Source organism: Cervus elaphus, chromosome 28, assembly GCF_910594005.1.
Source record: "Cervus elaphus chromosome 28, mCerEla1.1, whole genome shotgun sequence".
NCBI lineage: Eukaryota > Metazoa > Chordata > Mammalia > Artiodactyla > Cervidae > Cervus > Cervus elaphus.
The window spans coordinates 29,630,519-29,655,343 of NC_057842.1; the positions used below are offsets into that span (position 1 = coordinate 29,630,519).

The following is a 24,825-nucleotide window of genomic DNA, read 5'->3' on the forward strand; positions in this document are numbered from 1 at the left end:
TGGAATTCTTTTCAACTATCACTTAGTTTCATATGTGAAATTTGAGCAACACTCTGAGTATTATGTCTGAATTTTAAAAAAGAATCTGTAATTTTAGAGAAGAAAAATGACTTGCCCATACCATAGATTCAGTAAATGTTATGATCAAGATTGGAAATCAAATCTTCTGATTCTAATTTTCCTATTATCCACAGTCTTATTAAAATTAATATATAAATATCACTTAAGGGAGATTTGATATTTCCATAAAGAAATATAACAGTCTATAAGTGACAAAAATATTTATTCCCATCAGTTATCAGTTGCATCTCACATATTGGATCATTTTGTAACAATCATGCTAATGCATGCCTTAACGTATAAAGTGTGGTGCTTTATAAGTTAATTTGTACACTACTGAGTGACTGAACTGAACTGAACTGATGTTAATTTCATGTGCCTTAAGTTTTTTCTATTGATCAAGTGAGTCAAACTAAACCTGGACTTCACTACTTTTAGCACCAACAATATTCTACTGAGTCACAGCTGTTTCTGACTTCAGGGTTTTATTTACTCATTGATAATCACACAGGGAACAAAATCCAAAAGAAAAGGGACACAAATCAAACTTTTTAGGGAAGGAGAACATAAGAGTAGGAACTTAGTGTCCAGCTAATTGACTAACCTTAGACCAGAGAACCTATTTCACATGAGATAAGACCTCTAGGCTTTCATTTAAATTCTGCTCAGTTTCTGACATTTCTGTCAGATGTAACATCTTTTAAATTGTTCTGCCCTTCAAAATTCAATAGAAGGAAGAATCGTATTCTCTCTATAATAAATATACTTTTTCTATGTGATTGGGACAAAGTCATGAAATAACCAACTACAGTGATGCTTTGACAGTTCATCCAATGGCAACTGCTGAAATCAAGCACAGTCCTAAACTCTTTAGCTCAGGGCAACAATAGTATTTCTCACTATGCCTTCTGCTCAAAAAGTTCTCACTTGACTTTTCTAGGACTGAAAATTCAATCTCTGCTTTACATGTGATTTCATAACCTTATGAGTCATTTCTGGTTCATTTATTCTTCTGTGTGTACAGCTAAGAAGCAATGGGGAAACAAAAATTATAATGACATTCATTTGTTAATTTAGCAAATACTCATTAAGTATCTACTATGTATACAGCATTAGAGTAGGAAGGTACTAGAAGCTGTAGTAAACCAATGTATAGGGGGCTCAGAAAGCTTGCCGTCTTTGTGAACTATTATTATAAGAATTCCGTTGTCCTTAATTAAGTCTAATTATTTTAAAATTAATTTGAAATTTAAAATATATCAAAATGTATCATCCAGTTTTTAAGTGTTTTCAATACAGGGGGGAAAACAAAGAAGTAAGAGTGACATTAGAAAAGGAGACATGAATATCATTCATATAATAGACAAATTGCCCTGAGTTCTGCCTACATAGAAGCACAACATAAGGTTCATAGAAGGTCAATTAATTTGATGGATAAGTTGAATTGGTTGTCTGGCACCAAAGAATCAAATAAATCACTTTTTACTTGGAGTTTCTATTTTCATAGAAACAACCACAGTGATAAATAGAGATGATTGCTAAATAGAAATGAATAATCAAGAGTCTGTTAAACCCTCTCACTGACTTAGGGAGGTGGAAGGACAGCAGAGTTGAGAACATGGTTGTTGGGAGATTCATATATCAAAAGGTTCAAGTTTTGACCATATTCTTGTGCAGCACCAAAAGTAACTTATAAATAGACTTAGTCTTTTCATATTTTTTTTTCTGCTCTTTGAGATTCCTTTGGGACCACTGATCGAAACTAGGAACTCTGAATACTCTAAGACAACTTGAAAAAATTATATTTAACCTTAGACTCCACAGTCACTGGGGAATTTTTACTTGATGGAGAGTTCCCTCTTTGTGTTCTGATTCTTGGATTTGAAGAGGCAAGAAAGCAGAAGTGATTTCAGAATGGGTTCAGAGTCTATTGCTCTGTAGAGGTATATGCTCCCAATTGTTAGAGGGTTCCTCATTCACTGAACAAATATTTATTGAGTAGCTACTCTCTGTCAGGCCCTGGTGAACAAGACAGGCAGAGTCCTGGACTTTAAAAGGTCACAACATGCCAAATTGCCATTGACAGATTAAAGAAACAAAAGGCCAAAAGGACAGAATGATTTACAGATACCTGCTAACCCCTTTTGCTCACACATATAAACACCACATCATCGGCGGACAGGTATGTTTGTGACAAGAATAATTTTCAGAACATCAACCCTCACTGCAGTCTGCATCTAACGTGGAGCTTTAACTGATAACTACTCAGTAAGCATTCATGTTTGCATTGTTTTATCCTGGATAGCAAGGCTGTAATTGCTCAATGTGGATTTATTGACCATCCATACCTGTGCACAGCACAATGCTGAGTCACTGCAATGCAGCGATTTATCTCATGGAAACCAGGGCCAGAAGGTGAAAATTTCCTTCCAGTATGTTATAGCAACCATGAAGAATTTTCCATCACAATACCCAACAGTCCCAGAAGTTTGGCTTTTTAGCATATTTTTCAGATGCTCCTGTTTCTCTTTTACTAGCACTCCACAGTACCTGCAATGGCCTTGTGCCACATGCCCTGACTTCCTAGAGTTTACCAGAATAGACTTAGCAACGGATTAGCCCCTTCCTTCATCCATAGACCTCAACTCTGGATGTGCCGCTCTCATGCTTTCTTTGACTCCCTCATTTCCATGGATATGGGCCCTCCCAACAGTTCACAGATGGGGTCTGAAATAGACAGAGAAGCACATATCACAATCTTTTGGAGAAGGTTCACCTTCCATGTGAATTATAGGGAGAGGTGGGCCTTTCCTAATCTATTCTGTAGTGAATATTTCTGCAAGTTTTCATCTTAGAATTCTGTTCATTTAACCTTGGGATTGGGATAGAAAATATGAGGCAAGTTTCTGTCTGTATTAGAAAATTTCCATCCGCAGATGGTATTTCTCCAATTGGAAAAGATGGAAGTCAAATCTAGTGTTCAGATAGCATCTTAAAATATAAAAGTCAATTTTATCCTGCTTAGCACTTCTCAGACAGAATACTTTTCTGACTGTCTTCATAGCTGGTCTTCAGTCTGTTTGCTTCAGACGTTTGAACACTGAAACGCTTGCAAACTGCTTAGTAAATAGCACTGTCCCAGGCTCTTGGCGTGCTGCACCCCTGCCCTGGCCCCTCTTCTAAGATGTCTCCTCCCCATCCTCCTGAAGATCCTGCAACCACAATCTCACTCTTAGCACAACACAGGGCTAAGGTCTGGCATCAGTTCTGATGGGTTTGTGCTCAAGCAGTACCCATACTTATTGGTTGGCCAAAAACTTCATTTGGATTTTTACATACCATCTTATGAAACTTCTCCCCACTACCCCTCTCCCCCAAATACATTTTGGCAAATACAGGACATGTTCTGAACATTAACTCTGCATATCTCAAGTGAGAAAAATTCCTTAAACTCCTCTGCTTCAGTCTTAGGTGTGAATAAGCTAGATAAGCTTATTAGATAAGCTTAGAAATATTACCCCCCACCCATTCTCCCCTGAGGTTCTGATATGGGAGCTTTGGAGGAGAAGCTCCATCCTGTCAGGCTGACACTGTCAACACCACCTAAGCCTTCAAATATTTTCAGGAGGTGAAAGGTGGAGAACCATATGTAGCTTGCCCAGAGTCCAGGAATAACCATTCCCATGAACTCATCTGTAAGCCAAATCTACCTATGTGAGTGTTCTACCCTGAGGGCAAAAGTTCAGCTCCAACAGAATCTAGATCCAGAAATGCACAGGGGAGGAAAATGAATACACTGTTTGACAATTACTGTCAGGTTGATCTTCCCCCTTTTTCTCACATGCCAATAAGGTTCACTGAGGCAAGACACAATTCACTTGAACCATATAATTGTTTCCAACCCATAAAGAGAGAAGAAAGTAGGGAAGGAGAAAGGGAGGAGGAAGAGAGAACACAAGAAGGAAAAAATAAGTGTGTGTGTGTGTGTGTGTGTGTGTGTGTGTGTATGATTTAATGATTTTGATAAAATGCCAAAGGGAAAAAATTCTGTAACTTATCCTTTTTAACACTGACTTGTGAGGTGGTCTCTTTCCTCAGTGTTTTGTTAGGCTTAAGGGAATAAGCAAACTAATCCAAGCTAACATTGTAATCTCCCTCTAGAGAGACAACACATTTGCATTTGAGTTAATTTATTTAGCAATATTTAGTAAACACCCATTAGGCACCCAGCACTATGCTTAACAAAGAAGAAACTAAATGAATATAAAAAACAAAATAACAACAGCATTGCTGCAAGGAAGTTCTTTGCTTAAAGAGTCTCACAAAATGGAAGAACTTTTTAAATATAGAGAAAGGAAGATCTCTGTATACAGCACAGTTGAAAAGTTGTAGAAAATGTGGGTGAAAAACATTTACTTACAGTCGAATTTTGTTACTTGCAGTGGTTATGCTCTGTAAAGTCACTGCAAACACGGTGAATACCAAATCATTGTTCTTATGGGAAAAACAAGGTTAGGTTCCTGTGAGCCTCTGCTCACAACATTTTCACTAACCATCAATACACAATCTTGTTTCTGTTTAAAATCATCTTATTCAATATTTTTGTTCATTAACATTTGAACTCAAATGCAACAGCACTATAATTCATGTCTGAAGGAAGCTTATCTAATACATGCATTTTCCCCAGAAGGCACATCACAGTGTTCATGTACTCAGGAACACTTGTCAGCACTTCAGCACTATTTAGGGGGCATCTTAACCAGAAAAATTACCAACAAATATACCCAAATGCAGAAAACTGTGGCACTAAATAGACTGTGAAAAGGACACTTATTTACAGTATGAGACACAAAAGACAGAGCATCAGCTAAGATGCTAAGATGCTTAGCATCAGCTAAGACAGAGCATCTTAGCAACTCAGCTAAGAACATGTACATTTGGGACTCAAATTTTTCACTGCTCTGCATACATCCGTGAATAACTATGAAAGCACATGAGTACTGATTCAAGGGTTCTAAAGAAATTTTAGTGAATGGGCAAATTTGAAAATGTGGAATCTATTAATAATGAAGATTGATTGTACTTATAAGGGAAACAGAAAGTCTTTATTAAAAATAACTAGAGAAATGAAGAGCACAGTTATTTGGGGAATTTGTAAAGAAGTGTATCATCTTGCTGTAGATCAGTATTTTTCAAAATGTGGTACCTGGACCAGAAGCATCACACAACAGGAAGTAACTTAGAAATGCAAATTCTTAGGTCCAGACTGCTAAGTCAAAGTCTCTAGAGAAGAGCCTCAGCAATATGTGTTTTAATAGGCTTTTCAGGTGAGTATGACCATTATGGATGGTTCTAGTTGAAGACTAATAATGGAAATAAGAGCAGGTAAAAACGTGAAAGTGAAAATGCTAGTCGCTCAACCATGTCTGACTCTTTGCGACCTCCGTGGACTGTTGCTCACCAGTCCAACTGTTGCTCCTCTGTCCATGGAATTCTCCGGGCAAGAATACAGAGGTGGGTAGCCATTCTCTTCCCCAGGGGAACTTTCTGACCCAGTGATCGAACCCTGGTCTCCTGCATTGCAGGCAGATCCTTTTCCATCTGAGCCACCAAGGAAGCCCAACAGCAGGTAGGTGGGGTAAAATAAAACTTGTCAGTGTTCTGATGAAAATGCAAGGAAATTGGGCTTTATCTAATAAGAGGATGAGTAGTTTGGGGTTTTGCTTTAGAGAAGGAAAATAGGTGTGCAAAATTGATGATTAAGGTTTAAAAAAATTGGAAGTAATCTAGATCTAGAGTAATGACCTCAAGCAGGATCTCTCAACACTGGCCCTATTGATATCTTGTTTTGGGGTTGTTAGGGGCTTTTCTGAACATAATGAGGTATTTAGTAGCACCCTAGAACTCCTCACCCACTAAAGTCGTGTCTCCCTTTAATATGACAGCCAAAAATATCTTCAGACATTACCAAATGTCCCTGAGAGGCAAAAGTGCCCCTGGTTGAGAGCTACTGATTTGGAGGTGCTCTTTTATTTGTATATTAATTTATTCAATTTAATTCAGCTAGTATTTATTAACCACCAATTAGGTCTTAAACGGGGCTTAGGTTAGAGATGCAGAGGTAAAGCACTGTTTATTTGGACTTTTTTCTAAAGTCTTAAAACTTAGAAACTAATTAACCAGTCTTTAAAAGGTGAGAAATAAGCATTCTTATTCTAATTTTATATGGATTAAGCTATCAACCTATAGATTTAGTCATTGGCACTTTGGATGTGAGAAAAATCCAATTTGCTACCTCAGGGCTGTCCACAAATGTTAGACTAGAACTTTGTTGTCAATATAGTTTGGTTTTTGTGAAGTCTGTTTTGTGATTGCAAGCTTCACTGAATGCTTGCCATTACTGAACACAAAGCAATGGTAAACAGGAGGAGAAGTAATCAGCCAGACACCAGCATATTCTAAGTCTCTGTGTTTGATGCCTTGTTTAAATGACTAGGGGTTGGTGCTATCCATTCTGAAGTACAAGAATCACAGTAACTGAAAAAAATTTAATTAGACCCAAACTTCATTTTATAGAATACTCAGGACCCTGAAGAACTGACTCATTAGAATAAGACCCTGATGCTGGGAAAGATTGAAGGCAGGAGGAGAAGGGGATGACAGAGGATGAGATGGTTGGATGGCATAACCAACTCAATGGACATGAGTTTGAGTAGACTCTGGGAGTTGGTGATGGACAGGGAGGCCTGGCGTCCTGCAGTCCACGGGATTGCAAAGAGTTGGACATGACTGAGTGACTGAACTGACCCTGAAAGATAGCACTGCTTGCTTATGGTATTTCTACTGTGAAATTGGAGTCTAAAAACTGTGTATGTATGTGTGCATGCATGCATGTGCACACACATACACACATATTTTACATATATACACACACATATATATACACATATATATAATATATAAAATATATATATTTTATATGTATATATATATATATAAAAGGAAGTTTTTAGCAAGAGTTCCATAAATATAGAGCACATATATGCAAAGCAGAGGTTGCTAGGGAATTTTCATCTGTAGATGCTGTGAACATCCAATTTTTGATCCAAACCAGGTCATTTTTGTAGTAAAGTATATAGTATTAACAGAATAACAAGGGAAGGTGAAGACTGATCTGGGCAAGCAAGGATTTATGACTACTTTAGCTACAGAGAATTAAAAATTCAATTTTGTAGTTTTGGGAGATATTGATTCAGTGAGTCCAGCCAAGACCCTGGGAATCTTCGTATTTAAGAAGATCTAGGAGTGACATAATCCTGCATGGTGGAGACTGAGGCTGGCTGCTTGGGTACAGGGCGACACTAGAGGGACGAAGCCTTCCCGCAGGTCACCACACTGCCTCAAGGCACTGGGGGAAGGCTGTCAGTGGCTCAGGGCCTCCTCTTCCGGCTTTCACAGCTTCTCAAAGCGCCTGATCCATCCAATATGCCCAGCCCTGCTGGTGGCCTTGTCCAATAGCTGGCCTTTAAAAAATGTCCAGTGGACATTTTTACACCTTGTAACTGGCAGGAGTTTTATATATATATATTTATATATAAATATATATATATATATATACACACACACACACACATTTTTTTGGGAGGGGTGTGGAGCCTTTTCCACTTGTGACAGAAGTGTCACTTGGCCAGATATTTGGCACCATGATCTTATTTTATACAGAAACTGTTTCCTTTGGATGTTATCTTTTACAATTTCAGGGATGTTATTTTTAAACAGTCAGCAAAAGTCAAATTAATGTCTTGGTCATTCAGTAACATCAATGGTCCATAGTCAGAAATCAAGTTAAAAGGAGCTTAAAAAGTGAGTAAAGAAGTCAAACCACTTTAAGAAATTATGTATCATAAGCAAATGGTGCCCTCATTCACCTCAGTAAATTGTGTGATTAAAATGGACTATTCATTGTACCTGATAGAGAGGCACATAATTTAATCAAGTGAGATCAAATTAGCAATACAATCTTATATAGTCTTACACAGCACCATTTATTCTTGGTGAAGATGATCCAGAATCACTGTGCAGTATTTGAATATGTCTCTAATATAATACAATGTGAATACTTCTTAATGCCCTGGTCAGGTCAGCTTTTTTAGGTTGCTGCTGTGGTATACTTAGTTTTTCTTTTACTCAAATGAAATATATCAACTGCCCATTGCATGCAAGGTGATAAGGTTACACTAGGGCACAAGTTTGTAGTTTAGCAAGTTCACTAGTCCATGGATTTTAGTTTCTATGTCTGGGGAGACAAATATTTTATATATATATATATAGAGAGAGAGATTTCAGAGACTAAGTGCCATGAAGAAAACTCATTGGGATAAAAGTATTTCTGTTACGTTCTTAGAGAATAGCTGATACTGATATTTTGTATTTATTCAATATTCTTCCTGTATGAGCCCATAACTAAGAATTGTGTGTGTGTGTGGCTCAGTCGTGTCCCACTCTTTGTGACCCCATGGACTGTAGCCCTGCCAGGCTCCTCTGTCCATGGAATTCTTCAGGTAGGAATACTGGAGTGGGTTGCCATTCCCTTCTCCCATTTTACTCCCTGATTTACAAAAACTTTTTGAAGTTAGTATAATGAATATTTTTATTTTACTAATGGAGAGACCAGAGTCAGAGAAATAGAATTACATAAGGTCAGTCAGATATTAAGGAGAAGGGCCACACTTTAAGCTTCCCAGGTGGTGCAGTTAATAAACCCGCCTGCCAATGTAGGAGACACAAAAGATGTGAGTTCAACACCTGGGTGGGGAAGATCCCCTGGAGAAGGGAATGGCAACCCACTCCAGTATTCTCACCTGGGAAATCCCATGGACAGAGGAGCCTGGCAGGCTACAGTCCATGGAGATGCAAAGAGTCGGACAGACTGAACACGTGCACAGATGTCCACGATTTAAAGCCTTGGGAAAGTGCGGGGTGGGAGGGAGGTTCCAGAAGGAGAGATATATATACACATAAGGCTAATTCACTTCGTTGAACAGGAGAAACTAACAACATTGTAAAACAACTCTATTCCAATACACACAAATAAATAAATGACCAACTAAAAAAAAATTTCAGCTGCTGGTCCAAGCTGCTCATGCAAGTCCATGTACAGAAGATAGTGATGCCAACAATATAACGGAGAGAGAGAGAGATAAATACTGATAAGTGCAGAAGTGGAGAGGAGTGGACACACAGAGGAAAGAATCAGAATAACTCCCCTGGAAACTGACACTTCAGGCAAGTGAGTAGTTAAATGGAGTTTAGCCAAGAGAGATAAGGATGAAGGGGCCCTGAAGGCAGAGGGAACAGCATGTGCATTTTGACAGAGGATGCTCATGCCTCCAGTGAGACAGGAATGTGAGTGCAAGGAACTGCGGGAGGTAGGGAAGGATGGGGAGGGATAAAAGCAGAGACAGGCAGAGATCAAGCTGTGGAGGGCCTGCGTGCCATGCTGGAGAGTTTGGCTTGATTCTGCAGCTAAGAGGGAGCCACTGAAGTAGTTTCAGTTTCATTTCAAGCAGGTAAATGACCTTATCTGATTTGCTCTTTTAGAAAGATCACCCTTTTTGCCAGAGTCCAATGTGCACTGGAGAGAGTGAGGCAAGCAGCCAGAAAAGTGGGTCTGGGAAAGGTGATCTCTGGGGCAGTCAAGAGGTCATGATTTATGTCAGCCAGCAAATGTGGGGATGGATGTCATCTCTAGAAATGATGTGAAGAAGGCAAAATTCACATGACTAGGTGACTGTGAAGGGAAAGGGAGCTTGGGGGAGAAGTCATGGTGGATTACTCAGTTTCTAGCTCAAATGGCGATTCTACTGGGGGAACAGCGGAATCGGGTGGTGAAGATGAGACCAACTGCTCACTGCTAGGCTTCAGTTTCCTCATCAGTAAAAGGAGAAAAAATCATATTTACCTCATTGACTGTGATGAGGGCTAATGAATTGTAAAATATCTAAGCCATTCAGTATATTTCTGGACACACGCCAGAAAACCATTCACTATATCAATATCATGAACAACGGATTTAACATAATTTTGTTGCCTGCTTTTTTTCCTCTCACAATAGTTAAAGTTATTGCCCCAAATAAACTCTAGTTGGTAATGCACATTTAAGCAAAGAAATACAAAACTTGTAACAGGAAGTAAGTGTCGCTCTCATTATATAGCAAGTTGTAGTCTCTTTAGTCATGCATGGATGTGAGAGTTGGACCATAAGAAGGGCTGAGCGTGAAATTATCGATGCTTTCAAACTGTGGAGTTGGAGGACTCTTGAGAGTCCCTTGGACTGCAAGGAGATCAAACCAATCAATCCTAAAGGAAATCAACCCTGAATACTCACTGGAAGGATTGATGCTGAAGCTCTGATTTGTTCACTGCCTATTGTGAAGAGCCAACTCATTGGAAAAGAGCCTGATGCTGGGAAAGACTGAAGGCAAAAGGAGAAGAGGGTGGCAGCGGATGAGCTGGTTAGATAATATCACCAACTCAACGGACATGAATTTGGGCAAACTCTGGGAGATGGTGAGGGACAGGGAGGCCTGGTGTGCTGCAGTGCATGGAGTTGCAAAGAGAAGGATGTAACTTAGCGGCTGAACAACAACAATAGATACTAAGGCATTATTTATTTACTCTGTGTGTGGGGTGTAGTTGAAGATAGAGAAACCCCATAACTCCAGGAAACTGCCTGCTTGATATTCTCTGATACTAGCAATGAGCTTCTGACAGAGAATCTTATGACTTGAACTACCTCAATATTGTGTAGCTTGAGCAGATTTGAAAAGACCTACCAGGGCATATTTTCAAGATAAATCTTCCAAGCTATGAGCACATTATCCAGAACTGTACCAGAATGGGGCTGGCCCTTCAGACACAGCAGAGTTTTAGCCCACATTTGTTTCAATTTGGCTAGGTGCCTGTCTGCTGATGATTTCAGTTACAACTGATAGAAAGAGAAAAGTTAGAAAGTGAATAAAATATAGATTTCCCATAAATTAATTTTTCCCTTTTTCCCTCTTACAGAGGAAGCATTCATCAAGGATATAAACAATATACACTGCACTTTCTTCTTCTCACAGCCAGGAGTCTTTTAAATAATATATTGATTGCATATAGGATTACAGTAAAGCATTTGTCTTATACCTTTTATATGAATGCAAAAAGAATTAAGTAGCTGCGTTACTTCAATCATAAATCTGACAAGGAAATGCTGTTCCTAAAAACCATCTACAGTCTAAGACACCTTTGAAGGTAAATGCACCATTTTAATGCCACTGTTTATTACTGTAAATAAAGTGATTAATTAATTTGTTGTGTTTGAAAACAAAGAGAAGACATAACGTTCATTACCTTACAGTTAGGGGATAAGCACAAAATATGTGTGTTCATACTAAAGCACTGGGGTGCTTAGAATAGAATAATGGAAATGGTAAAGGACACAAATTCTCATGTCTGACTTAAAAATAACATTTACAAATGAAGACTCCTGACCAGCATTAAGTGGAAATTAAATTTTTTTTTTTTTGTTCATAAAGAACACAAGCATTTAGCAAATTTTAAAGTGATCAAGACTTTCTCTATCTGACTGATTTTTATTATTCAGCAAGCATCAACCTATTCTCCTTAATGGTAGACACGAAGCTATTCAAGTCTGCATCAACCTGCTGATACAGAAAAGTTCAGTTAAATGCAGATGTGAGGCAAGGATCCCAAGAGTATGCAAAGGTATGCATTAGTTAGAATACAGTTAAGTGATGTAACACGCAGACCTTACGAGTTTATTTCTTGTACCTTTAATATTTCCTGATCTGCAGGTGGGTTTCTTCCACAACAGAGGTTCTCAGTTATTTTATCTGAAGACTTGTTTAGACTCCTTTCCCAAATAAAAATTTGGTCAGGAGAGTGACACTATTTTCCATGTTTGTGACTCTCTTTAATGTCTGGCTTCATAGAAGACAACTGGACTTCATATGTGCTTTTTCACTTAATCTTTTGTGACATGTTGCTTTGGTTGGAATTATCTTAGAAGAACATAGTCTCACAATGAAATGAACTAAACAAAGGGAAGCGCAATTTCACAGCCCTTTCAGATGTTTGTGAATATTTCAAATAAAAGTGGATATTCTTCTTGATACTATATCCAAACTTGACAAGGGGTCATTTTCTAAAGTTTAGTTGCATTGTGGAATCTGGGCCATATTAATGAACATTCAAACTTTTTTGTATTAAAATGCATCAGCATGTCTTGCACCTTGAATGGATCTTTTACCCCTATATCTATAACATCATGTGTGGGTCACTTGAAAATTACTGGTTTGCTGAGTTACACAGATCTCCCAAATGTTAACTTACATCATTATACAATATCAAAGAGTCACATTTACTAACATCACTTATATTTTCTTCAGTGTTAATTGGGAAAATAATTTTTAGTTTACAGACCTCTTGATAGGGCCTCTGAAACCCCCAAAATGATACTTAATGCACCACTGTCCCATCTAGTGATTCAGAGACCCTAGATCCTAGCTTGGGGCTTCACTTTTCTCCTAAAAAGCTCATCATTTTGTCCACACTCAGATAGTAGAAGAAGAAAGGAGCTAGATAGCATATTTCTTTCTTTTTAATTAATTAATTTATTTTAATTGGAGGCTAATTACTTTATAATATTGTCGTGGTTTTTGCCGTACATTGACGTGAATCAGGCACGGGTGTACATCCTGACCCCCCTCGCAGCTCCCTCCCCACCCCATCCCTCAGGGTTGTCCCAGTGCACCAGCTTTGAGTGCCCTGTTTAAGCATATTTGATTCTTAAAAAGAAGTTCACTTCCATGAAATAACACACATTACTTCTGCTTGTATGCCATTAGTGTGAACTATTTAAACAGTCACACTTACATGTAAGGAAGAGGGGTCAGGAAATGTAGCCCCTGGGGAATATATCATCTTGTTGATAAAATGCTCTCATATTATAGCTGTAAATATGTTGGATGGTGGTGGTGGTGGTGGTTTGGTCACTATGTCATGTCCGATTCTTGGGACCCCATGGACTGTAGCCCGCCAGGCTCCTCTCTGTCCTTGGGATTTCCCAAATGAGAATACTGGACTGGGTGGCCATTTCATTCTCTGGGGGATCTTCTAGACCCAGGGATCAAATCCACGTCTCCTGCATTGGCAGGCAGGTTCTTTACCACTGAGCCACAGAGAAACCCTGAACAAATGGTAGGAAGGTCCTCATGAAGGAGACGAAGCTATGTACCTGCTACATCACTGAACCACTGGGACGCGGGAGGCTGCAGTAGTTGCACCTGGTTTCTCTTCATCCTTATATTAATCTCCCAACAACGCCACCGATTTCTCAGGATTTCTTTCTTGCAATTTTGTTAGAAAAGTAGTAATTGCAAGTAGTAAAAATCTATTAAAAATATTTCAAAAGATATATAAATTGAAGATAAAAGTTTTCCCTCCTTTCCAGTAACTCATCCTCTACTCTTCCTCTTGGTAAGCTTCGTGGAAACTGGGGCATTTTTCTCCTCGAATTTTTGGGTTTTTTTCTTTAAAACTTCAAAAGTCAAGCTAACAGAAAAATTACTGTCATAGGGGACATTCGGATTTTACAAGATAACGGGGCAACAACAATATTTCACAAAGATAAGCCAGGTTCCTTCCGTAATGTCTTTCCTGATGTGTAAATGACATTGCAGCTCTAACACTGCCTTTCTTGATGACTTTTTTCAAAAAGACATCTGATATGCTTTCTTCTTTTAGAAGTCTTTTCTCATGATAGAAATCATAATCAAGTACAGTACTGATTCTACAATCAGAGCTAAGCTTCTATACTCCTAGATTTCTCGCAAGGCTACAAGTAATATCCTGCCTTTTCCCCACATTGAACTGCTGTGACATAATCTTTACTGTGTATAAAACCCGTACAAGTTAGAGTTCAATCATAAAACAAGAAAGCACTTTAAGATTTTTGGAAACTGAATGTACGAAGCAGGGAATTGATCACATACATGATAACAGAAAGGAGAAGCTGAATGGCGAATACTGAAGAAAAGCAAAACTAGCAGCAGCAAACGACCCCCAATCTTAGGATGGAGGTAGAGAAGCCAGGCAGTATGGATGGAGTCCTGACTGGGGGCCCCTGTTAGAATCGAGATCTGCAGCAAATACAATCAGCAGGACATGGAGGAGATGTGGTTATGGCTGGGATCTCTGGCACTCAGGAAGAGGAAAAGGAATACCTGGATTCTTATTTCTTTTTGCCTATTTTCCAGCAATCTTAAGAGTGCTGTTTAATTACTAAGTCATATCCGACTCTTTTGCAACCCCATGGACTGCAGCCCACCTGGCTCCTCTGTCCTTGAGATTTGCCAGACAAGAATACAGGAGTGGGTTGCCCTTTCCTTCCCCAAGTGAACTGTCTGACCAGGGTTTGAACCCACATCTCCTGCAGTGGCAGGCAGATTCATTACCACTGAGCCACCAGGGAAGCCCTCATCTTAAGAGGACTGTTGGCTAAACTTAGAGAGAAGACAGATAACGTGGAGCCTGAAAGGCTCAGCTCTCTTGAGGTTCAGAGCAGAGCACTAACATGCCAAGGGCCTCATCCTAGATTCCAGAGATACAATGACAGGAGACCTGGCAGGGAAGACCGGCGTCAGTCCAGCCAATGCCCAGTGACCAGTGAAGGGCACAGAGCCATTGACATAAAATTCTAATGAGGCTGGAAAGAGAGAACAGAGTGAAAAAGGGGGAAAAAAGAAAGGGGAGGGGAAGAAGATCTGAGTGTCAAAGGTGAAGAGATCCATACCTCCTGAGTTCAGCCTCCAATAGCAAAAAAAAAAAAAAAAGGTGTTTGATAAATGCTATACTGTTTGGGTCTTAGGCCTACTGGAGCATCGGGAATTTCTACCAGGTGCAACTTCCCCAGTGGCTCAGATGGTTAAGAATCTGCCTGCAATGCAGGAGACCTGGGTTCAATCCCTGGGTTGAGAAGATACCCTGGAGAAGGAAATGGCAACCTACTCCAAGATCCTTGCCTTGAGAATTCCATGGACAGAGGAGCCTCGTGGGTCACAGTCCATGGGGTTGCAAAGAGTCAGACACAACTAAGCAACTAGCAGTTTCACAACTGAGATACTGCTTTCCCTGTAGAATCTGCGTGTCTACTCCAGCATCATGCTGGGAGCTAGATCAGAGGCTTCAGCTTTCCCATTACACCCTAGAATTGACCTTGATGGTGGTGGGGATGTAACCCTTCTAGATCGGGTAAAGCATTCCTGCTCTGCAGCTGTGAAAAGTCAGAGCTGACTCATCTGTAGCCAGGTTCACTCAGGGTTTCACATTTTCCAAGGAAGGACTTTCCAAGCCCTCTTAGTCCTATGAGGTGGCCTTATCTCCCCACTCCTGTTTGGACAAGCATGATGGCCTCGTTTTTAACCAAGTAAAATTCCAATCCCCCTGGGCTGCGCAGCTGCCTCACTTTTTCCATCTCCAACATTGAGGAAGATGTCTGTGTTGGTGCAAGCAGCTTCAGTTATGAACTAAAAAATGATCCTGATATGCCTGGCCAGTGTGGCTGGGTGCCTTTAGAGAATATAACTTACAGTGATTGGTGGTGTCCAAAACGATTAGAAATTTCACTTGCCTCTGGGATTCAGATTGTTCAGATCCCTGCATAGTTGACATGTGTGGCAGGGTTCAGCTAAGCCCAGGTCTTCTCTCTTGAGATTCCAAAATGCACTGAGACCCCAGATACATAAAAGAAAAGAGACTGGAGTCTTGTGGAAAGAGATATGAGTCTTTCCCTGAACTTCAGTGAGGTCCTGAAGTCATTTCTATCTTGTCCATGCTCGTCATTATACTCATCATATATCACTACAATTACATTTTAATTACCCATCTTCTCAGCGAGACTTCAGAAAATATGAGCTGATGACCTGGGTCTCACTTGCCCACTGCCCTCACCCTTGGGTCTAGGGCACATAATTGATGCTCACAAATATTTGTTGAAAAACAGGAAGGAGAGAAAGAAGAAAGGAAGGATTTTAATGATAGAATATTGATAAATGGCAAGATCTGAAGATTTTCGAAATATTGTTTCAAAGTGTATAATTTCAAAGACTGAACTGACATTGAACGAAATCTGTTTTCAGTGATACTATATTTTTTCCATCTGTAAGACTTCACATTAAATTTCTTGCTAAAGCACCATTTTGCTGGCTATATAGATCAGGAAACCTCATTTGTAATCCAAAACCCATATTAAATGAATGACATATTATAATGCTGTTTAGCAAACATCCATCAACAGTGCTGACAATACCCAAGTTCCTTCACAGAGAACAATTTGTCGATCAAGAAGTTAATTTGTAGGGAAGCATGGTCAAATTTAACCAATAGATCCATTTTAAGGGCAACATGTCTTCTTTTACAAATTAGAACACCTCTAGATAAAAACTAACATCATTAATAGCATAGATTTTTATGTCATTTTCCCATGAAAGACTAAAAATCAAAGTAAGATAAATTATACTTAACAATATTAGAAAAATAATAATAATAATAAAAAAAACATGGTTCTAAGAAGCATCTCATTATTTGCCTGGTATTACCTTAGAAAGGTTGGAGCTGGTTTTGAGGAGGGTTTTAAATGTGGTATAAATTTAAACAAAGGCACTGACATAAGAACATTTATACCTGTCATATGTTCTCTGATTTAATAAAGAGAAAACTTAAATTTGAAAATATGGAGCAAATTAACTATGCTTTGAGGAAATATATAGTGCATACATTCAGGGCTAATTCTTGTGAAAAGATATTTAATATTTAAATGTACTAATATATTTCATGCTATGAGCTTAGCATTGGCCCCCCCCTTTTTTAAATATAAAAATATTTTGCATTATTCAAACCAGAAGATAAACAATGGTTCAAAAACAACTTATGTTCTTTACTGTAAAAGTTATTGACTCCTGTATTACAATAATCTCACTGAGAAACCATTTTCCAAATTGCATTTAATCACACTTGGATAAACAGAAACCATTTTGTATGGCTTTGCATGTGTGCATGTGGCTAAATGGAAGTGGATATGGCATATGATTTGTGATTTAGCAGGGCCAATTTTAGTCAGAATTGTGAATTTGTAACTTTTTTCTTTTAAGTAGCATTATGTCTCCAACTAGGGGTCCCTGAAATCTCAGTTCCTCTACAGGTTCCTCCCTATATAAATACTTTTAATCACAAAAATGTTTGTTTGTTCCTATGCTCTTCTCTGCTATCTACAATCAGAATCTTCTCTTACATTCTACACTCACACTGCAGTATAAGCTATGCACAGGCAGCCTCAGATATTATGTCGTTCAGGGGTCTATATCTGAACTGAAAGCAAAGGCTTAACCTAGAGCTTAAGCTCTAGATAAAATGTAAGTCAGTCACAGGTTAGAGTTTTTGAGTCATCAGGTTCTTGATGGAGGTCTACTAGTCATACTCTGGGAAAAGAGGTGTTTACTCTGACCAGAAATTTGTCTGCTTCTTCACTTAGAAAATGTCTTTTTCTTTCTAAATTCTATATCCTTTTCACTTCCTAGAGAAGATGATGGTTATCAACCACATCTTCTCATGAACTGATTCAAGCTAAAAGAGCATATCATTACTCTGTATGAATGAGAAGCAACTTTTCCATTTTCATCTGTTCTCCCTCAGTATTTTTTCTGGCTTGATTTTTCCTCTGCTATTTAGTACAGTCTTTGCCGATTCTTTTTGGTTAGTTACTGATACCCAAATGAAATGAAATCTTTCTATATGAGCAAAAGTAGATCCCAAAGTAGATCTCTATATAGTTTATTAAAATGCTACTGCTTCACTAATTCATGTTAATTAACTATTCATTTAATTAATCCATATAATTAATTCATTTGTTAACCTGTTTATGTAACAAACATATAGGGAGCACGTACAGGCACTATTATCAGTGCTTAGAATACTCGGGTGTCACAGGAGATTTAGACATTACTCACATCAACAAGTAAATGTAGGAAATAATGCCAGGCTATAAGTGCTGGGCTTCCCAAGTGGCTCAATGATAAAGAATCTGCCTGCAATGCAGGAGCCACACGAGATGCGGGTTCAATCCCTGGGTCTGGAAGATCCCCCGGAGGAGGGCATGGCAACCCACTTCAGTATTCTTGCCTGGAGAATCTCATGGACAGAGGAAACTGGTGGGTTACAGTCCATAGGGTCACAAAGAGTTGGACACGATCAAAGCGACTTAGCATGCACGCATACGAGGCAAGTACTATGACTAGAAGACAGGGAAGCCGTGTGAGAAATGGAGGAGTCATTTTAGGCAGAATAGTTTAAGATCTTTTTGAAGAAGTGGCCTTTAACTGGAGGCCTGGGATGAGAAGGAGCTGTAGGCCATGAGAAAGTCTGAGGAACAAGGCTCTGGGCAGAGGAAATACAATGGAATAAGGAACTGAGACAAAAATATGCCTGGAGGGTTGAGGAACAGGAGAAGGAAGCAGGCTGGAGAAGAGGCTGGATGGTGCACAGAAGCAGGAAGGACCTAGCAGAAGTCTTTTCAGAGGATGCCTTGCACATCATTGTGTTAAATGCTTTCTACAGAATATCTTTATTATTATAGCTTTAGAATTACTATTTCTCTGATTTTGAGAAGACTGTAAAATAAGCTACATATAAGTAATTCATAACATTAAAATATTCTCTTAGTGTTGGATATTTAGGTTGTTACCAGATATTTTCCCTATATATATATTTTCTCTCTATATATTTTCCCTATATATGTATTTCTATATATATATTTTCCCATATATATGTGTGTGTATATACATATATAATGCATCTTTGCACATAACATTTTGTCCCAACTTCTAATTTGTATCTATGTCAGGACACTTTAAATTTGCTGTTTAATTACTACTAACTTGTTTAAAAACAAACATGACTTAAAATCTCGGATGCAAAGAATGCACACAGAAAATTGATGCTAAAAAAGCTTATTCAGTAAGTAGTCAGTTCTCTGAGTCTCATTTGCTTAATTGGTGCAAAAGAGCACAGTGTTAAATCAGTAACGGTTGCAGGCGGATGGGTGTTGGCTTACAGCACTGCAGTTAAACCTTAACTAGCAGGCATCTATGAGTTCTGTAGGTCATCAGTAACCCTTTTCACCCATGCTGTTGGCTCAGCATATCTGTATCGCTATTATTAGAAAATCAATCGTAAGTCCATTTTCCTGGGTCACTCCATTCATATACATTTTCCCCTTTTTTCTAAAAACCTGACTCCTTACCCCTTTACTACTCAAATTGATGACCCATGCCTCTTATTTTACTGAAGCATACTGAAACAATTAAAAGAGAATTTATCGTCTCACCCCCAAATCTACCAGATCGCCTCCATCTATACCCGTCAGCTAATATTTTCTCCTTGCAGTGGATGATGCATTGTTCCTGTTCTATCTAAGGTCAAACCCTTCACTTCAGCACTGGATCCTGTCTTCTCTCAGCTGCTGAAGAACTTATAACAGCTCTTACACCAATGAGTGTCTCCCTCTCAGTAGACTGTTTCCATTGGCATACAAATACTCTCCAGCATCCGCACTCAGCAAAACATATAAACACAAACAAACCCCTAGACTGCCCTGTTTCTTTTGCGGTAGCTCTATTTCTCTGCTTCTTATAGCAACAGTCCTTGAAGTAGTTGCTTTACTCTTAGATTCCTCCCCTCACATCCTTTAATAAAGCTTTCTTTACTATTTGTCCACCAAAATCGCTGTATGCAAACTCAAGAGTAGCTTCCATTTTTCCATATTTCATATTCAGTTTTTAATCTTCATTCTTATCACAGTTTCTCTTCCCGCCATCTTGTTTTGTTTTTTTTTTAACCTAACCTTTAGGACACTAAAGTCTCCTGACTTCTTATTTCACAGTCCATTTCTCCTTGGTCTCTTTTTCTGGATCCTTCTCTGATGGACCTGTGAAGTTTAGAGCCCCAAAGAACAGTCTTTAAAAAGGTGCTTAGCTCTCTTCTTTTCTCTCTCTTTTTAAAAGAGATTTCATTCTTTCATGTGCCTTTAAAGTTCATTTATATACTGATGACTCAAATTTATGTCTATGATTCAGTACCTCTTTTGAGTACAAGACTCACATTTTACTGTTTACTTAGGATGTCTAATGGGAAGTTCTGATATAATGTGGACAAAATAGAGCAACTGGTTCTGCACATATTCTCCTCCTTTCCTATCTGTCCTCTGTCTCCTCCCAGCTCAATTAATGGAAAAACCAAAATCTCCAAACGGCTCAGACTTTCAAGCCTGAAAGCCAATCCTGATCATTCTCTTCATACACCCTGCAAAGGAGATACTAGCAAATCCTGTTATCCTAACCTCATATCATATCAAGAACAGAACTAGATCTCATCTTAAAGGGCATCCACATATACATGTCCACTATCACCACTGCTATCTCCCCTATCCAATCCAAAAGCATCTACAACTTACATGTAAAAGTATCCAAACTAATTTCCATTTTGCCACTCTTGTCCCCCTACAGAGTATTTTTGCAATAGCCATGGTGATATTTCATAAATAGAAATTAGATCACATAATTCTTAGCTTATTCAAAGTCTCCTTGTGCTTAGAATAATGTCCCAACCTCGTACATTTCAGAAAGCTGAGAAAAATGAGTTATTTTGGATTTATACTGTTTCAAGTTCAAATAGAAAAATCAACCTGTGATGCTCAAATACTTTAATAAAAATCTATTATATAATTTTAAGGGGAGTATATTAATAAGACATAGAAATTAAAATAAAGGCTGGATAAAAAATAGAATAATGGTAAAGAATAATATTTACCAGTGATTTAGATGTGTGTAATTTTGAAACATAAATTGAGGCTTTACTCTGAAAATACAGAAAAAAATAATGCAAAGTCACATAATACGAGGATTTGTTTTTATTCATATTAGCATATTTTAAAAATATTTTCTAAAACATGTAAATGTTTTCCTCATTTCAGCTTGAAGTAAACTTGTGTTTCCTCTCTTAAGCAGTTTAGCAATTAAGACAAACAAAAAATCATTAAAAATCCTGAGGACAGCAATTCTAGTGAGTCTGAAAGACTGGTTTTTCTCTCTCTAGGAAGGGCAACTCTCTAGTGAGTGGACAGCTGCAGGAAAAATAAACACAGATTCAACAGACCCTGGAGATTTGAGAGGTGAGAGATGTCACAGACGTCTGCCTGCATATGCTATCCCAAGTCTTGTCTTTTCATGTTGTTTTCCTTCCAACACATTCTAGGAGAACATAACTTGAAATTTATTCTGAAACATGGTCAAATAAAAATTTATATTACAAAATACTCTGAAAATATGAAATACTGAAGCCAAATTTCTTTCATTAATAATACTTTATATAATCATTTATATTACTTTGTCAGTACCAATAAATTTCAGTTTCTCCTTTGTTGAATATGCAATTATCTTCTTCCCCTCCTTTCTCAATCTTTATATGTCTTCAGATTTAGTAATTCCATAGTTATCAGGGAAAATACTAGAGTTTGTGTTTCATTTTTATTTTCTCTTGACTATTTGATAATGTTTTCCAAATGGGATCATGACACTTTTGCCCCTGTAGAGAGATTTGATCTTATGCAATACTCAAAAGGATGGGATTGTTTAGAAAATAAAATGCTTACAACCAGGAAAGAGATCTGAACTCAGAAAGTGTTATAACTCTGATACATCACATTTATGATATGTTTACTTTTTTTCCTTTCTCACTTTTCTAAAAGAAACCCATAATACTGTTACAACTTGCATTCTTAATAAACGATGGAATTAGTCATAGACTGAGGGCCCATCTTTCCAAGGTTAGAAGACTGCAGTGAAATGCTCTCATCATTATTTCATAAGCCATTAATTCCTTATGGTTTTTACAGTATTCATTCCCATTCATTAGATAATATTCTGCTATCTTTGCTTTCAAAACTGTGCTTCTGGCTTTACATTTTCTGAAGAATAGCTTAGGAGGAAAAAAAGACCCAGCAGTCCTAATTATTTGGCTATTTGGTAATAATAAACTCAGCTTTTTTTCTATTGAGAAGAAGGAAACAGGAAGCAAGAGGACAAGAAGAATTGGACTCATTACACCTCACACTATGACGCCACAGTTAACATACAATACAAATGCTTTAAAAAGTGAGTAGGAGGGGGTCTGGATATACAGAATGCTTAATGGATTAATTTCAGTGCTCATAAAACCAGTGCGAAAGCTCGAGTCCATCCAATCTGCAGGCTGCCTGATGAAGCTGCAGGACTGGGCCCACCCCCAGGAGGCCTGCAGCCCCTCGGAGCACCCGGCTAGCTGCAGCTCTCTTCAAGAGCAATTGCAGAACGGGCCAAATTGTGAGATACTGGTTCCCCTCTTGGGACTAATAGAGAGCCCCAAACTCATTCTCACTTGTGATTCATCAAATAAAAGATTTGAGGACCTGTCACTAGAGGTTTTTCTGGCAGAGTGGAAAAGGGACAGAGTGTCTCTATGGTATCAGCAGCTACTTCACTACAAAATACTTCACTACAAAATGCCTAGTTTTTGCACTATGAAACATATGACATTTTTTTAAATACCTCCTAATTACTTCAATTTTATATATTACACTACCTATGAGTGTGAAAACCCTAGAGTCCTCCAATTACCATTAGATGCATTCCTCTAGCAGGTTACACGTGCTAATGAAGGGAAAAAATCTAATTATAATTCTATAAATGGCTGTTTATTAGTGAATCATCCTCCTCTTTTTACCCTTCTAAGCTGTTTTTCTGGATGCATGAGGCTGTATACACGTTTTGCTTTTTTAAGTGTGGAAAACAAATCTATAATGAGGCAGAGGGGGCGTAACACTTTGAATGCTATGTTGGAATGAAAAGCAACTTCAATGTTTCAAAATTTCTTCATGCAGTTCTCAAACAGTACAAAGATTTATTAAATAGTCTTGCTTTCTTCATATTGCTTTACATTTAATAACAGTGTTTACCAAACATTGCTTGCTGGTTACCTGTAGTGAACTGAACTATGATCCAAAACTTCAACTGCCTTTTCCATGTAAATTGTAACTACAGGACAGAATAGAGGAGATTTGTTACCATATGAAAGGCATGGAAAATAGTCACTTATTGCTCTTTCTGGCCAAATAACCTTGGATGCTAGAAGCAGAAAAAAATTGATTTATTTCACTATTTAATACCCTTTTAGTTGTGTTTTTATATAATTCCCCACAGTTCATCAAAGCATCCATTGTCCCTGAGTGAATTCACAGACACAGAGATTGACATTCTGCCCTCCAAAGCTAATTTGGCAACCGTCAATCCCAATTCAGTTGCCAAATGTGTTCCAAGGGTTATGTTAGGATGATGGTTTGCAGTTAATCAGGGGGCTTTGATAAGGTTATCATAGACTGAGAACACATGAGGGGCTGTTGTGGACCATGCTGAACTGGACATAATTCTCAAATCAATTCTGTCACTACTTTAGGATCTAAGAGCCCACTTAATATGAGGTCATTCTAATCTAGACAAGTTATTCCAGGGTTTAAAAAAAATACAGTTGTTTTCATTGTTTTTTTTTTAAAAAAAACTTCAAATATTTCTAAATGTAAAGCCTTAAAACTCTTAATGGAAGTGTGTTCTTTTATTTTTTACATGGCTCTGTAAATAATAAATCTATAAAAAGCAGAGTTGCTTTAATTTGGCATAGAATAAAAATTGGTGTTCTAGAATGATCTCTGATTAGGCTTTGAGACAAACAGAATGGCACTTGCTTAGACCACGTTTGTATCTGCTTTCTTTTATTTCCAGCAAGATACTATCTTGAAATATTAATCTCTGTGCTTTTATTTTTCATATGTAACTTTTTGAAACTTCACCTATTGAATCAGGGATATCCTTCTTGCTTAGAAGAGGAAAGACATCAAAGTAAGGAAGTTCAATGAGAACAGTTAACTTCCAGGAGCCATCAAAACCATATAGCCGTCCAGTTCTTGCAAAGAAACAGAAAGCAACTCAGATATTAGAAAAAGTGGTAGAATTGTGAAATGCTTTACATTGTTTTAACCACAAGAGTAAAGAAAGTAGAAACCACAACGAGGTACACGCCAGTCAGGATGGCTGCTATCCAAAAGTCTACAAGCAATAAATGCTGGAGAGGGTGTGGAGAAAAGGGAACCCTCTTACACTGTTGGTGGGAATGCAAACTAGTACAGCCACTATGGAGAACAGTGTGGAGATTCCTTTAAAAACTGGAAATAGAACTGCCATATGACCCAGCAATGCCACTCCTGGGCATACACACTGAGGAAATCAGATCTGAAAGAGACACGTGCACCCCAATGTTCATCACAGCACTATTTATAATAGCCAGGACATGGAAGCAACCTAGATGCCCATCAGCAGACAAATGGATAAAAAAGCTATGGTACATATACATAATGGAATATTACTCAGCCATTAAAAAGAATTCATTTGAATCGGTTCTAATGAGATGGATGAAACTGGAGCCCATTTTACAGAGTGAAGTAAGCCAGAAAGATAAACACCAATACAGTATACTAACACATATGTATGGAATTTTAAAAGATGGTAATGATAACCCTATATGCAAAACAGAAAAAGAGACACAGATGTACAGAACAAACAT

At 38.2% G+C, this 24,825-nt stretch overlaps 1 protein-coding gene across 4 annotated transcripts in view; it reads right to left on the reverse strand.

Moving 5' to 3' along the window:
- Window positions 1–24,825, reverse strand: part of NKAIN2 (sodium/potassium transporting ATPase interacting 2) — a 1,116,125-nt gene that overhangs the window by 472,191 nt on the left and 619,109 nt on the right. The window lies entirely within an intron of this gene.